We start from the raw sequence: 15,310 nt of genomic DNA, 5'->3' as shown, positions 1-15,310 counted from the left end.
TGAGACCTGCATAAGGTATTTGATACATAACACCCTTGGCCTTCATTCTAGGTTTATTATATACATATTCACAAACCCCACCCCAGTTTTTGTTTGGTGCTCATAGCTATGGTGGTTCCCAATGCTGCTATTTTTTCACTTAAAGAAGCATCTTTGCTTACAAATCTACCAAATGCAGCCTCTTCTAATTTCTTGTCTGCAACATGTCTCTTGTCAAGATCAGAATGTGTGTTGTATGCTATGTCATGGTCTCTACAAGCAGCATCTAGGGGATTTACACCAGGATCCCCCCTGTTTAATCTATGATCCAATTTTGTGCCTGGACCACAATACTGATAACCTGGAATATGTAGTTCAAATGGTAGCTTGTTTATAATGTCATTAACAAGCCCCCGACCCTCAGAAATATTCCAAAATTTAGGTGGTAGAGTATTAATAATTTTTATAAGATATCCAATCCCCTTAGTGTCATTCACTATAAAATTAGACAATTTTGTGCTTATCATGTCCATAATTCCAAACTTTTCATTGTAAAAATTGTTGTTGCCAGCATTTTCCTCCCCAGCTATCACCAATAACCTATCTACAAGTTTCCTGACATCATCAACCCAGACAAATTCTTTACGCAGGGTGTTGTATTGTTTGATTCCACTGCCAGACTTAATTTGTGACCATATGGGCTTGATTAAGTTGTTATATTTTGCTCCACTTCTAGACTTGACTCTTTTTTGTGTGGGATCATTGTTCTGGTATAGAGCATCTGATTTTATTAATATTTCTTTGTAATATTCATAATCTTGATCTGTATAGCTGCCAGGCCTTTTCCTAGTCATCAGTTCCCACAATCCAGGTGTTCCGGGGTACTTAACAAAAACACCTTTTTCTCCGAGACGAGATTCTGAATAAACAATCAGATCATCTCCCATAAATGTTACTCTGAAATTGCCAATTCTATGTATGACCATCAAGCTCTGTGTCAGCATATAAGCCAAACACCTCATCTTTATTGTCTTTAGGTGTGGTTAAATATTTTTGTGCAAGAAGACCCAATTCAATAGGATCCTGAGTAGCTTCAATTCTTCTAGGAGCAATAGGACTAGGTGTATGAATACTGGAAAGTGGGGTGAATGGATAATCTAATATGTTTCTTGCAGCTACAGGTACAAGCTCTGTGATCAAATTTTGATTTTGCTCTGTAACAGTTTTGATATTTTTACCTAAATCACTAATAGCATCAATTATGGGCTGTTCTGTTTGTTTGTGTTTTTCATAAATTCCCCGGTTCTCTGATTTCCATCCCTTAAATCTTTTTACAAGATAATCTCTTAATTTAAGATCATCAATGATTGGCCTTTTCATGTTTATTTATATATGTTTCAATGTCTAGAAAATTGTTGATTTTATTTCTGTATTTGCCACTATTGGGTGTTCTTGTCATATCAATTGTGACAAACCCATAACTGTCCTGGTTCCAGCACCAACTGCAAAACTTAGAAAAATCATTGTAGCTCAAGTCCCCACCTACATATTCATCATGTATGTGTTTGAGGTTGGTATGATCTTGATGAAACACACATATAAAATTGCTGTTGTCTCGGATCAGTTGCTTGGGTATTTTTGAAAAAGTCTGTGCCAGGTAGAAGCAATCAATGTTTTTGTGTCGGCCCTGTGTAAAGAAATTTCTAACCTTGTTTTGATTATCCAATATAATGTCATCAAACACAACAACAGAATTATCGAGACATTCATGAAGTGGCTTAACATCTGGTTCAAAAGTGGCAATATCCAATCCATCATATAGCTTCATCAGCTGCTGATATTTTAATTGTTCCAAGCTCTTAGAGAAGATATACAAGTGCCTGTTTTTCCAGTCTAACCAGTTGGGTGCCAATAAAAAATTATCAACCATTAGTGTAGTTTTACCACAAGCAGATGGCCCAACAATAAGACATCTAATATTATCAGGTAGCAATTTGCCATTTCTCTTATTCTGTTGTTCAGGTTCTGGCAGCCTTTTTATAACATCCCAGGTGCTCATATTATCACTTTGTCTGCATCGATCCAGCTGTGTTCTGGAAGTCCTAGCCATTTGACAAGTAACTTGTTGCCTTTTCTGCGGATGATTTTTTCTATGAGATATGTGTCAGGCTGTTTAGTTTTGCTGAGTTCTTCTTCATAGAATCTGCCTTTGAGAATTTCTCCTCGTTGATCTTTTATTATATATGTGTTAAGGGTCACAGGTTTAATTTGAACCACTGTAAATAATTCAGTGCTCCAGTTTCTTGTAAAGCCTCTTTTGAATAAGTGCTTTTATTTGCTGATTCTTACTTGATCACCCACTCTGTATTTGGCCTTTCTTGTTGTTGGCTGGTATCTAGGATAATAAACAGTTCTGATCAATTTTTGCTCATCAGATGAAGTTACTTCAGAGGGTTTCATGTTGATTGTGGAATGGACCGAGTTGTTATATTTATGTAGAAGTTCTGGAAGAATATTAATCCATTTATAATTACCTTGCAGTGTAAATTGTTTATACATAAGATTTTTTAGGGTTTTGTTGAATCTCTCTTCAATTGAGGCTTTGAGATCACTGTAACTTGAATAATGTTGTATTGCCTGGCTTTTAATAAATTGTTGAAACACTGAATTATAAAATTATTTGCCATTATCTGTTTGCAAATAGCGCGGTGATCTTCCACTCTGATTGATGATTGTTCTGATGGCTTCTGTAACACATGTTCCAGTCTTGGATTTGAGTGGCACAGCCCAGGCAAATTTTGAAAATGTATCTATGATAGTGAGTAGATACTTGTAGCCCTTGTTGATTTTGTCTAAGTTTTTCAACTGTCCACTTGCTATTTCAATCAAGTCGCTCTGCCATAAATCATCTATGCCCTTTGTAACTACTGGGAGTCTCTTAAAATTATGTCTGGCTTGTCTGTGTAATTCATCAACAATAATTTCTCTAGACATAATATGAAAACAAGAATATTGCAACTATGGGGTGTTCAGCAGCTGATACTACAGGATTTTCTAAATATAATTTGTCCCCTATTTGTATTTTAAATTCCAGAGAGCCATCATCTTCAGCATAGGCTGTTTCTAATGTATTGGTATCTGTAAAATCCTCTAACTCTACACTGGTGATTTTTACTTTGTTGTCAGCATTTGTTATTGATAAAGTGGGGTAGTGGTGTGCTTGTGGTTGTAGCCAATATTTGATTTTGATTGGTCTCAATGTGCCCCCAACAAAAAATTGGTAATAAAATTGTGCAGGGGACAGCATATATATTTTGCCACCTGGTGTAAATGGAGAATCATATTCTTTGTTGGGGATGCTGTACAATTCAAGAATTACTGTATGTTTTGGATTCTCGATTATGCCTGTTATTTCCTTTTCTACTGAGAGCAATCTGCTTGTTACAGATTCAAGGTGCTCATTGATGGTCCTAACAACATCATCATGGCCTGGCTTGATTATTATGTCCACAACAAGTTTCTTGTATTGTTGCACAATCTCTTGAAGCTGGGTGGCAAAAACAGACAGGGCATTTGCTTGATTGGATTCCATGGTTCCTAGCTGTTGCTTGATATTAGCTACAATTTGTTGCAAATTTTCAACAACTGCCAATTTTGAATTTTGAGCAGTAAGATCATGGACCTGTCTTCTGATATCCTCAAACAGGGCATGCAGTTCATTAATATGTTGATTGGTTGGTAAAGTGGCCACTGTCTGAGTGAGATGTTTGATCTCTGCTTGGATATTCTTGATATCTTCTGATTTCAATATCCTATTCACTGCCCTCTTAATATTTTTAAGTTCCTGTGATGTAGGAAGATTTGATACTGTATTTTGCAAAGATTCAAGTGCCAATTTTACATTGTTTAATTCAGAAGCATCAGCCACATTTTGCATAGCATTTTGGAGCAGGGCTATATCTGCCTGAGTGGGTGGGGATTGTTGTAAAATTTCAAGTTTTGTTTGAATATCATCAATCAAATGATGAAAATGAGATAGTTCAGATTCAGTGTTGAGGTTTTCAAGCTTTGTGATTTGGTGCTGGACACTAACAAGAGTGTCTACAATACCGGGCAGGCGAGATTCTAGAGTTTCTTGTACATTTGCCAAATCACTTTGCACTGCTGCTATTGTACCTTCAAGATGGGTTATGGTACTTTGAATTTTTCCAAAATCTTCATATGTTTCAAGTTGCAGCTTAATATTTGCTACACTCCGAGGTATTGCACTCAAAGCATCAGAAGATGGCAAATAGTTCATAAAATTTTCAAGTGTCTCAATTTTTTCTTTAACCTCGGCTATGGCATTGTGCAGAGGATCCAGATTAGGTATTTGGAGTGATTGAATCTGTTCTTTTAGAGTGGAAATCACTAGATCAAAATCTTCTTGTGATTTTATGCTTTTGACAATTGTTTGGAGCTGTGCCTGGACATTATTTATTTGCTCTTCCAATTGTTGTTTCAATTGCTCAGAATTGGTGGCCTGGGTCTTAAATTTGGCTTGAAGAGCTGCTACAGCTTCTTCTAAACTTTGAAAATTATCTAATGTTGCCAGATCAGTATATTTCTGAAGCAGCACTTTGAGTTCAGAATCAATTTTAAGAAGAGGGTCCATGCATTGTGATTGTAAATTTGTAATTTCTAATTGAAGACTGGCATTGAGTGTGGTTTGTAAAGCTTGTAAATCACTTCTTAATTTCTTGACTCTGACATCAAGCATCAGAATCTCATCACTGTGATCTTCATGCCTTGTATGGCCAAATATATCATTAGGCATTTTTGTTTTAGTGGTTATTTATTATTTAATATCTGATTCTTAATTCTATAAAAAAGGGTATAAGCTTGTCATATGACCCAGGGACCTCAATATATAAGCAGTCACCAGCAGAAACAGTATATACAGTGCCAGAAATCATGTTTGAGTGCTTAATTCTATAAATATTTCTCCCTACTGAAATCTTGACATCACCCTCAGGGGTTGTAATAAATTGCAATTGCCCACCTACAGGTAATTGGTAATGATTTAAATTATTGTTAAATATGTACAATGTTTTGCCTGTTTCATCATCAACATCTGTAAGTATGCTGTTCAGATGAATAATTAACAAGCCACTCAGTTTAGATATCATATCAGAAGAGGGTTGTGGTGTTGGCAGCTCCATAATAGCCTGTTTTTTGAACCCAAATAAGTTCATAGGCATGTTTATTTATTTCAAATCATGCTCTGTAATTGGGCATTGATTTCCATTTTTCAAATCACAATGCCCCCAAGGTAAAGTATGTATGCCACATGATAAAATGCATCTCTTATCATCATGTGGGTCCAGAGCCACTTTTCTTACAATATTTGTAGTCAATAAGTGATTCACACTCTGAATTCTATTTTCTGATGTTCTGATTGTGCTACATGATTTGAGGCAATTTTTGTAATCTTCAAATTGGAGCTCTGTTTCCACAATCACTCTGCCAATGCCCTTGGCTTTTTTGGCAACAACACCACTACATGTTTCAAAACTGTACATCTTGGCCCTTAACCCAGCAAATGCCACAATAACATCACCAAGTGTCTCATCTTTTAACTTGCCAGGCACCTTTTTGTTGTGGTGTTGAATCTCTGTATGTTCACTGGTATCAAAATATTGAAACAATTCAGGCTGTGCAATATCTTGATAAACATCTTCTGTTTGAATATCAAGAACAAAACTATCAGTGTCCATGTACATCAATTTTACACAATCACCATAAAAAGGTTTCAACACATCATAATACAATTTTAACATGAGTAATTTGGCCAATTCCAATATCACAGCCCCTACATAAATAGGTTTATCAAACTTAATCTTTGTTTTTTTCATGTTGAAAAGAGCCATATTTTTATCATAAATTCTTCTATAATTGAAATTAGGCTTTGCAACCAATTTTTTGCTCAGGCTGGGGTCAGTAATTATTTTAACATCGGTATGTTTTCTGACATTTTCAATAGTTTTGCCATTCACAGAATTGACCATCAATTTAAACAAGGCCTTATCAAATTGGCTCTTTGCAGATGTTCGAAGCTCTGTGTTTGTATTAATATATGGCTCCAACCATTTTGAGTGCCTGAACCTCAAAACTTTGCCAACTTTGCTCACTTGAACACCATGTTTCATCAGGAACTGGAGGTTTTTGTAATATAAGACATAGCCCTGTTTTGGCTCCAGTGTCATCATCAATTTCTTCTGTTTAGAGCCAGGTGAGCACTTAACCTCGGGAATTGGGGGCAGATCAGAAAATGTGTTGTGTAAATCATCAGGAATTGTCAGATCAACCTCTAAGAAGAGGCCATAGTTACTGTCATCAAAATCCTGAAGATTCTCAATATTGAAATTTTCAACCCACTCAAGCCCTGCATATGGCAGTTTTTGCATCATGGCATAACCATACAGGCTGTTTGCATCCACATACAGTATATAATTTGATGGCAGTGCTGGATCATAATCAGGAATATATTTGTTATTTGCTCTGGCATATCTCTGAGAACATTGCACCATGCCTCCTCTTATACATTGCTCCATAAACAAGTACATGTCCTGATCCTGGATCAGATCCAATTGCATTTTAGTGTTTAAAAACATTGCAGACCATGCTAGGCCCGGAGCACTGTAAAAATACATTGGATCCAGCTTATAATTTTGCATGGAAGATTTTCTGAATGCTTGAAGTATATCAGCTAAGAGGGTCACATCAAGTTTTAAATAAGCCTTGTGATAATCACCAAATGTCTGGCATTTTAAATTGTTCCACATCAATTGGGCATGGTGATAATCATCATCAGTGATTCCAGATTCTCTGATTCTGCTGTAAAACTGTTGTTGTGGTGGCAGAGAACACTCATCAAATTTAGAAAAATCTGTAACATAATCATATGGATATACACCCTTCCGCCTAATTAATTTCAGGTCCTGATTTGGAAACAAAGCACATGTGATTTTGAATTGATCATCAGATAATTGAGTGGCCAGTGTAGCCAGGCTAGCAGATAAAATTCTGTAAGAATCAAGAAATCTTATGTGAATAGGAACACCATTAACTTTAATTATTTTGCTAATAGCAATATATTTCTCATCATTTTCAGCTAAAATATTTAAATTCTGCTTGTCAAACCCCTCGTATCTGATCAAATGATGAAAATCATAATTGGATGCTCCATGGCAAAATATGGGGACAAATTGTGGTCTCTGGATCTTAATACTGCAGCTATTACACAGGGCCATTAAGAATTTACCATCTGTATGAGAATGGTGTTTCACCTTGATATTTGTATCTGAAAATTCAGAATCACATACCGGGCATTTTTCTGCATTGTTGAAATCTTCAATCTGTTTCTCTGTTAAAGGCAACATGGGTTTTGATTTTAATAAAATATTAGATGCTATGTCATGGCATTCATTTTCTATTCTAAGTGCAAATTCTTTGATGGCATCTGCTCCCATGTATAAATTTTCTTTACTAACAACACCATCCTGTACAACCACATAATAAAAGCTGGAAGGTTCATGTAGCTGGTATGGTGTAATTGAAGATTCTTCAGGATCTGGATTGCAGAATGCAAGAGGTTTGAGGTTTGATTCAAAATCACAGACAATATATGCTGGGTGTTCCAACAAGACTTCAAACTTTTTGAATTTTGCTTTTTCACTTGGATTAGGCATAAGCATATGAACAGGTTTATAATTGCCACAGTATTTCAGATGCTCAATTAACTTGTTTTTAGCAATTTCTGCATTCTTTTCACAAACACCATTCACCATTTTTCTACCATCAAATACACTCAAACATCTTCTGCACAACTTGAATATTGTATTGGATTTGTCTAGTTGTGTTCTCACTAAAGCTTCAAGATTATGTATCAGAGTGTAATGATTTGTGCCATCCTTTTCAATTAAGAGCAGATCAATCGGAACAGCAGATTCATCATCAAGTGTACTGATTCTGAGAGGATCTATCAAGCAATTGTCACGGCCAGTGGAACAAATAAATACATTAATAGATAATTGTTTTCCATTAATATTCCTGGCCTTTTTTTCAAATTTATCAATATTCTGAACAGACATTGGATATTCTAAACCCTCCATTGCCTCATCAAAATCATTTTCATGTTGTTTATAATAAGTTATTCTCTCAGGATGCCTTGAAACTGGATACAAAGCAGCTAAAATACACCACAAAAAGCATTTCTGGTCATTATTTTTTATATTAACCACGGCTGTTTTGTTTTTGATATTGGCAGGTAATGGCACATAAGTGGAACCTTGTAATGGGTTGAATTCAGAAATATTAACATATAACTTGTGTGGAGATCCACATAGGCTCCATCCAGACTCTTTTGCTGCAAATTCAGAGTGTTTAATATTCAATTGAACTATCAAATTGCCTATTATTTTGTCTAAATTTGCATTTGAATATACAGGTACAGTTTCTGTTATGTGGGGCTGTGTAAATTTTGTGCCATTTGGCTTCTTATATTGTGCAAACAATTTGAGGGACAGCTTATAAGACCCATTTTGTGCATTTAGAATTGCCTGCACATTAGGATTTACACTGTTCAAAAAATTCTTAATGCCACATTTTGGCTCTGATTCATACTGGTGATCCCTTAATTGGCCCTTAAAACTGCTATGGGTGGGTGGTGCATAGCGTGGCTGCTTTGCTGCTCTAGCATTAACAGGTGTTTCATGCTTCCTTTTCAGACCAGATGTGGATGGTTGTGAGGGCAATGTTGATGACTGTACATAAGAATTACACTTATGCCATTTGTAATATGCCTTGCTTAATATTTTGTGGCATCTTGGACACATTTTCATGGCCTTTCTGCATTTCTTACGGTCGCAAATATGCCGGTGCCTGGCCCAATGAGAACTAGATATATTTTTATTACACTGATTGCAATATTTTTGTTTTGGCATTTTTGTAGTTTATTTATATAAAATTTCTTGGTCCAAAAAAAAACAGAACTATGCCAAAACAATAACTTGGCCCTGGTGATCCCCAATATAAAATAATTTTGCTCTTTTTATGCTGTTGTAAAACACTTTTTTCCAGGTTTTCAGATCTGGGAGCTATCAGTTGTATATCAACTAACAATAATTATTCTCAAAATCTCACGTATGGAGATATTATTTTGCAACATGTATTTCAATCTTACACATTTTGTCAGGACTCAAACCCGAGCCTTTTGTTTACAAGGCAACAATGTTAACATTTTGCCATCAGGGGAGGCTTCACATTTTATGAGGACTCAAACCCAGAGGCCTCCTGATTGCAAGGCAATAAAAACCATGGGGCTATGCACCACACTCTACTGGGTCTCCTGGGATTTTGACAGAAAAACACACTATAAACAATAAGATGATATGGGTACTTGACATAATTTTAAGTGTAGGCAAATCTGTCTGAGAGGCTTCACCTTTTCTACACTAGAATTCAAAATTCTTAAAAAATCAGGGCATATCACACCTGAAGAATTGGGGTATAAGCCCCTCTTGCCATTGTTTTAAGTGTAGGCAAATCTGTCTGAGAGGCTTCACCTTTTCTACACTAGAATTCAAAATTCTTAAAAATTCAGAGCATATCACACCTGAAGAATTGGGGTATAAGCCCCTCTTGCCATTGTTTTAAGTGTAGGCAAATCGGATTGTTCAATCAAATAGCCTCTCCTTTTCTACACTTGTAAGTGGTCCTGGTTATAGGTCAAACCCCACTACTACTAGTACCATATACGTACTAGGAAAGGTGGTCATTTTTGTAAGAAGCACAAATTGGTTTAAAATAATCACTAAACAAAAGTAGTGGATTATTTACAGTTGTTATATTTATTATTTATACGAGTACTCCACCTTGCGGTCAAAGGCGTCAGGATTTGGGATCGGGCTACAGGACGAGCGTAGGTTCAAGTCTTCTAGGGGAAGCGTAACATCTTTTCTACTAAGATTTCAACCTGTATATGGGACCAGCAGCCCCCATCACCGTGAGGAGATTGGGGAGCTAAGAATGAGTAGCGTGACCCAGTCTTGAAATCCTACAACGAAAGAGTGTTCGTCGTGCTGACCACACGTCACGCCGTAACTGGTTGGATGATCTTCCACCTAGGCAGGTTGGAGTTAGGGCTTTACTCCTGGCCCCTACGGGCTATTGCGACACTGGTTATATGAACGTATTTTATATTTTGCTGGTCTGCAAATATAATATTAATTTGTGAAAATCATTTGGGAAATATTTAGGATGTGTGGGCATCGAAATTATATAATTCTTGAGTTATGTAATAGCCGTTTATATAAGCTAAATGTGCATTTGATCCCGGTAGTCATCTACTGTGAACGCTTCCGTTCCATATGTCTTTCAACACAGGGAATTTCAAGTGTGTTTAAATTACTTACAGCAAGGTCATTCGTGTAGGAGTAGTATGCCTATAAATACAGACTTCACGTTTGGAAACGCGTCATACATTCGATAGACATCATGGCGAAACTGCAATTGGTCTCTGCTCTTGTTCTGATGATGCTTTTTATCACTGCAATATGTGCAGCTAAAACTAAACCAAAGAAGGATGTAAGTATAACATCGTTTTGACATTCTGAAAGGTTATTCTTATATGTTACGTTACACTATTATTGTCTTTAAAATTCATCACAAATTGTCTCAAATCTTTGAGTTGATAATACCACAGATAAAGATATATAAGCAGATCTTCATTAAAAGGCATGAAAACCGCACGTACTCAGACCCTCTGATTAGGAAGGGGGCAAAAGCCTTGGCATTCTATTTTACAATTTTCTTTTAAATTTAAATCATTTGGCATCCAGGGCATACTCAGGCCGTATCCTAGCTACGGATCTGAAATTGACAAGACTAAGATGAGTAGATATTGCGAGCAAGAAAATATTACGAAATGTATTATTTTAACATAACATTTGATATCGAGGGGGACAATTGCCCCTTTGTGAACCCTGCAGGTGCTATTGGGCGTCAGGAAGAAATAGTGCAAGAAGACCTGAAAACTAATTTCGTCTTGAGTATCTTATTGATTTGCTACTCTTAGATTCTACTAGTCTTCTTTTCTTTTACCATAATATTTGCCCCATAGAATTGCCTTCCGTCTATGATTGGCCACATTTCTCCCTTACAAATCTAATGTGAACTAAAAGTATATATTTCACACGTATAATTTGATTTGAATCGTATTAATTTACATTAATGTGATAATTTCAAATTCAAGTGATGGTTTTATTTGAAGGAGCAACACTATTATCGTGGTAATATGTCTCATGGAAAAATACCTTGTTTGTACCTTCATGCGGAATTCCATGATTTGGAGGGCATTGCCCCCCTGTCCCCCGTGCACAAGCGTATGGCTTCAACTCTCTGTAGACCTGTGCATAGCAGCCATAGTACAACTTTTACTTTTCAGATGTAATTCTTACTAAATGGACGATGTAGAACTCTTTGCTACCTTGACATTTTATCGATAATACTCTATGTAGAAAAACTGGAAAATAATAAATCACAAAATTTTGATATGAGTAGTAAATGTGGGCTAACCACCGGATGTTTACATTTCTGTGCTTCCTTGGCGCGGGGGGAAACTTTACTTCCGGTTTTCAAATGAATAACATGGTGTTCAAAGGTGTGTCTTAAGAAAAGGCGGCAATCATTGTGTGGCTTTTGGCTACAACACGAGGTTGGGAACAAATATTTTTCTCATCGGATACGGAAAAATCAGTCTATAGTCGACACTACATCATCGGATTAATTCAAATGAAAATATTTTACTTGTTTAGAAAGTCATAATTTTCTACCGCACATGTGTTTACTATATTTAAGATTGAAACTAACTGTTTATTATCATCCAGAATTCCAAAAATTCTAATCTTATAATTTAATGTAATCAATATAAAATTTGTAATAAAATTTTTACTAACTTCTAAAGTGTTTTTCTTGAAAGACATTTGAAAAAGTTAATAATAAAATAACAATAACTGTGCATTTCAGTACTGTAATTGTTGGAATGGATATGCATTCGAATATTATTAATAAGTAAATAATAATAAATTTAGAATACAACTTTCATCACTTTAGTGATTATTTATTGTATAACATTTATAACAGTTGTAGTTATTATTATTTCTATTTTTCTACTTCTATTACTGGCCTTTACCCCTACAAAAATTTCTGACGACGCTCTCTCTAAGCCATGTGATAAAATTAAAGGGGCTGTGTTTGACTACACAATTATACATTTCACTGTTGTAAAATAGAAGTATTTCAATGTTTATAATTTATGTAAGCTTTATTTAAACCTGCAGAAGTCTTAACACGAAACTGTAGGAAGAAGATCAATATTGTCTTGGAAAAGACTACTATTTTTCTGTAAATCTTCATCCAAACGATCCGGGAAAATGCCAATCTAATCTAGGTTCCTTGTTTCTCTATATCACTCAAAAATTTCAAGTCCTCCATTTTTTATCCCATCTTTTATACGAAAATAAGCTCTGTAACGATCTGTATTTCACTTATTTACATTGGAAAATTTCCTAAACCGAAAGTAATTTCCCCGCCATATATAATCATATTGTCTGATCGATTATCTTTTGTCAGCAGTCCCGGGTTCGATTCCCGGCCTGGGCATGGGTATGTGTGAGTGTGCATTCATCATATCGTCATTCATTCCAATCTTCGTAATTAGCTATCAGTGGCAAAAAAGTGAAGTAAAACAAACTAAATCAACCAATGAATCAATTATATCAAAATTATTGTTATATCTGAAACACAATAATTCATGAACTCCAACTGTGAAACACCCTGTGTAACAATAGATCATGAACATGGCTTTGTTGTATGATGAAGGTTTCATTTCAACGCAACAATTCCGTGTTACTTGCTGTAACGCACCAAAATTTACTTACATTATGAAAACATGCAATGCACGTACATAACCAGACATGATACACTGATATCTATCCGAGTTATGTCGATCTGATAATTCATTAATTCTACTTTATTTCCTAAGCTGTTCATTGTGTGTTAAATACTTAGTTGTTTTATAAAATATGCTACGTGGACATAACTAATTTCAGTATTCAATGTTACAGAGGATCTCAGAGGAACTGGAGGGTAATTATTATTTAAAAATAATTAATTTTACAATTTCGTTCATCATAGGATAAGTTATTATTTTTAATACGAAGTTCAAAATATAAATATATTTGATATGCTTAATTGTGCCCTGCCTGGTGAATGGACATTGCACTGCAGGTCCAGCCCTAGCTCAACAGACATTTTACGTTCAACAAACTTTAGTGTTTAATTTCGTATCTTACGTTGTTATCAAACACTTCTACTCTAATCCAAAAATGAGTTTCAAATTCACGAGCAAAAATGAGCGATTCTACCACGAAAGTCTCTTCAAAACTTATAGAAGAACTATATGTTATAAACTTTATCTCGCAATTGCGTAAGAATTAGTTGGAATCAATGATGTGATATTTCCACCGAACCTTTGCACTTTTCTATTCCTTTCTGTGGTTCTAGAGAGCACATGTTCGTAAGCCAATAGGTAGATTCTTATTTCAGATTTTCTTTCAAAATGTGGATAGAATTTCCCATTGTTGTTAACTAGCGACCTTCCTACCGGAAATTCCGGGTTCGATTCGTTCCTGAGAATGAATGTTACTATGCGAGTGGCTCTCGACACATTTCATGTTATTTCTAAGCATTGCGATCTTCAGGATAGGCTAAAAGTGGCAGAAAATTCAAATTATTAGACCAAATGTTGGTAGTTTACATACACTAAGAAAACTTAATATCTTTTCAGGTCTTTACTCAAGGTAAGTGTTCTTATGTTAGACTGCATAGACCATTTGATGTAAAAAATTGTGTATCACAAGTTGAAATACATTAAAGATGCGTTCTTTTAATGCATAATTTCTAACAAGCTTATTTTAAGAAATCACGTAAGGTTTCTTAAAACTAAAATTATTTGAAACATATTTTCAAAATTTACCAACTATGATATTAATAATTTATATAAAACTTGAGCGGAAAACCTCTGCTTTGAGATTGGAAGAAGTAATTTATAGAATTCGTGCAATAACATAATTTGAGATTGATGACAAATTAATTGTACACTAATTGTAAGGTTAATTCGGTATTTCTAATGACTATCTAAAATTATACAATTTGCATTTTTTATAACAACATTTCTCTACTTGTATTTTAGGTGAATCCGTAAAGGAATATCATTTGAAGAAAAAATGGACGACTTCAATGCAGCGTTAGTACTAATTCTCTATTATTCACCTCACGGTTAAAAAGTATTCCTTATCACTGCAATAAAAGCATTTAGGTGCAAAAATTTCATATTTCCTTAATTTGAAACATACACGTATATAATACTGGGCGTCCAAGTTAAACGTAGCCTGGCTCAAATACATTTGTCTATGAGGTAAATGACGGCTACATTGCACCAGGAAATTGGAATAGTTCATTGTAACGTGATCCGTGGCAGGTACTCAAGGTCATATCATTTCATGATACTTGATATGTAACTGTTGATTGGAGCCAGGCTACTTTCAACTGGGACACCCTTTATATACTAGGTATATACCAAAAGGGTGAAACCACCCCTAAATATCCTATATATAAAAGGTGCTGACACACGCCAATGGGTGAGGAGGATAACTATCTGGGCCAAGCAATCAGGATAGCTTCCATCTTGGAATCATCTTCATTTTGTTTAATGGAAGGTGCTAATGTTGGTTACGAGACATTTCCAGTTTCGTCAAGTATCCAGTCTCGAAAATAAAAGGGGATTTTTTTTTTAATTCGAGATGAGACGACTAGCGAAAGCCTGGTCCTCTCCCGAAAGTAGACAAACAACTAATTTAGTCATTTGCAAATACTCATTTACTCGGAATAAAGTTTTCCTTGGAACAGAGACCGGCTTCTATATTTTTGTGAAAGGAAGGTAATCAGGATGGTGATTGAATACCTAACCTTATTTTTAATACTCTTTCGAAACCCAGCGTTACCTCACATTTTTCAATTCTTTCGATGTTAATAATTTTATATTGTGATAGTAGTATAGGCAGAACGCTATGCGGATGTTTGCGTTAAATAATAGTAATAGAGAACTGTACTCAATAAGTTCTTTGAATGGGAGTAGTGTAAAAGGCCATATTACTGGGACGAGAAATGATGACCCCCCCCCTCAGGCAGATTTGGCTACACTTAAAACTTGTTCAACATGCCCATATGA

The 15,310-nt window shown here is 35.4% G+C and overlaps 1 long non-coding RNA gene across 1 annotated transcript; it reads left to right on the top strand.

The window, feature by feature from the left end:
- Nucleotides 1-10,504: 10,504 nt before the first annotated feature.
- Nucleotides 10,505-14,357, top strand: LOC145981350 (uncharacterized). Its single transcript, XR_014440957.1, has 4 exons — nucleotides 10,505-10,605; nucleotides 13,146-13,167; nucleotides 13,868-13,880; nucleotides 14,273-14,357. It is a non-coding gene; the product is annotated as an uncharacterized LOC145981350 (long non-coding RNA).
- Nucleotides 14,358-15,310: the final 953 nt, after the last annotated feature.

Source organism: Lepisma saccharinum, chromosome 29 (assembly GCF_977018435.1).
Source record: "Lepisma saccharinum chromosome 29, izLepSacc3.1, whole genome shotgun sequence".
NCBI classification, from domain to species: domain Eukaryota; kingdom Metazoa; phylum Arthropoda; class Insecta; order Zygentoma; family Lepismatidae; genus Lepisma; species Lepisma saccharinum.
Note: the sequence above shows the minus strand (reverse complement) of the source record. Positions and strands in the feature narration are given on the sequence as shown.